Below are 1,886 nucleotides of genomic sequence, written 5' to 3' on the forward strand. Positions count from 1 at the left end.
TTCTGAAAAAGAAAGCAATGCTTCATACTTCAAACTATTTTCCATTTGAATATAATGATATTGTTGCTGGTGAAAATCAATGTTGGGAATTTAAAAAGAAATTGATGAAGTTTATAGAGCAGAGGGATATTTCACCTTAAGTCTTTGTCTCAGGTGAGCTAAAATCTGTATAGATATTTTGTTTATAATCAAATATTTTGTTTCTAGTGAAGTAAACACTGTCAAATCCAAATTTCAATCAAAGAATTAAAAAAAAATAACGGTTTTCACAACCCTTTAAAAGGATTACAATGCCTAACTAATCGCTCAGGTATTTAATGACTTTGATTTTCCCAGACTTCCGCTCAGCCACATACAGTGTGTCATCTTCGCTCACGTTTATTCCTACGGGAAGCTTAATAAAATGCTTGTTGATGAGCGATAGGAATTTTCCGTCTTTGTCTATTATATGTATACAGTGCTGATTTTTGTCTGCAATCAGAATGTGACTTTGGCTATCACATGAAACACAACCAGGCTCAAACTTTGAATGGGAACGCCCGCTGTATTTATATCGAGGGACCCCTGTGCTTTTGACGACAACAACGCAGCGTGTTTCTACATCGCTAACGCAAATGTCTGTATTTGTATTTTCGCAAACAAAAGAGGCATCCCGAAAGAGGAAGTTTCACTGAGAATCTCGAGAGAATTCTTGAATAACAGTTACTCCGGAATATCGAACAACCTTGTCTGGTTCACCTTGCCTGAACATGGAAACTAGTACATCGTTGTTAGCAGTGACACAGAGGCCGCGAGGTGTCCACCCCGTAAATGTGAGTAATGTCTTAATTTTTTGATCTGCAATTGAAGATAGGTAAAATTAAATCAAAGATAGGTCCAAATGAATTACAAATCAGTGTAAAAAAAAATTACACCTATCTTTAAATAATTCAATCTAGGTTTAAATGATTTACACCTCTTTAGTGCCATTACAGATAGGTTCAATTGAATTATTTCAATTGATTTAAATTGAATTATTTAAATTGCCTTAAAGATGGGTAAAATTAAAATATCTCCACAAAGGATTTGAAGATAGTTACAGGCCAATTATGTGTAGGTTTAATTGCATTGCATCTATCTTTAAATCGATTATACCTATCTTTAATTCTTGCTATTCTTACCTGTCTTCAATTCTGTTAAATCGGTCACGGTAGCTTAGTGGTAGGGTGCTCGCTTCGTGATCGGGAGGCCTTGGTTCGATTTTCGTTCGCCGTGCCGCTTAAAACCTAAGACGTTAACATAGGTAGACTGTTCCTTCCCCAAGTGCTCGGCACGAGAAGTGAAAGTCGCGGGTCTTTTTGGATGAGACCTTAAAGCTATATGTGGCGTATCTGAGCTAAAAAATAAAAATACGAGATTGAGTGTAGATAAACATGATACATGTTATTTACATTCAAGTTAAAATTTTCACCGACTTTGAACTTGAATAACCTCATGTTTCCATAGTTTAATTGATTTTAAACTGTCTGTTAATTAAATGCGGAGTCGGTAAATAAATCGGTTATTGTTTTAAATTTCTAATATCTTTGAATCCTGATTGATTTAAATTGTGTAATTTACAGGAAAGTCCTATCTTTATATAAAGTAATAAAACAAATAGAAAGATCTTTTTAATTTTATAGTTAGTCTGAACTTATAAAAAAAAAAACGCCATATATGACTTTAAAAATCGAGGTCCCGTGTCATGGTAAACTTTGGTACGATAAAAAACCCTCACTGTTCAATGGCTCTGAGTGCCGAGTTTAGGTTTAAATTTGAAGCCCCTCATCGGCATATGGTGACGTCTCTATATGAGTGAAAAATTCTCGAATGAGATTTTAAACAACAAACAATCAATCTATCAATTA

The 1,886-nt window shown here is 34.4% G+C and overlaps 1 pseudogene; it reads right to left on the reverse strand.

Annotated features, from left to right (window-relative positions):
* Window positions 1-293: 293 nt before the first annotated feature.
* LOC133173608 (E3 ubiquitin-protein ligase TRIM71-like) lies at window positions 294-969 on the reverse strand (annotated as a pseudogene).
* Between the last annotated feature and the right edge of the window lie 917 nt (window positions 970-1,886).

The sequence above is a fragment of the Saccostrea echinata genome, unplaced genomic scaffold (genome assembly GCF_033153115.1).
Source record: "Saccostrea echinata isolate AGI-Se365-2 ecotype Australia unplaced genomic scaffold, CSIRO_AGI_Sech_v1 ptg000056l, whole genome shotgun sequence".
NCBI lineage: Eukaryota > Metazoa > Mollusca > Bivalvia > Ostreida > Ostreidae > Saccostrea > Saccostrea echinata.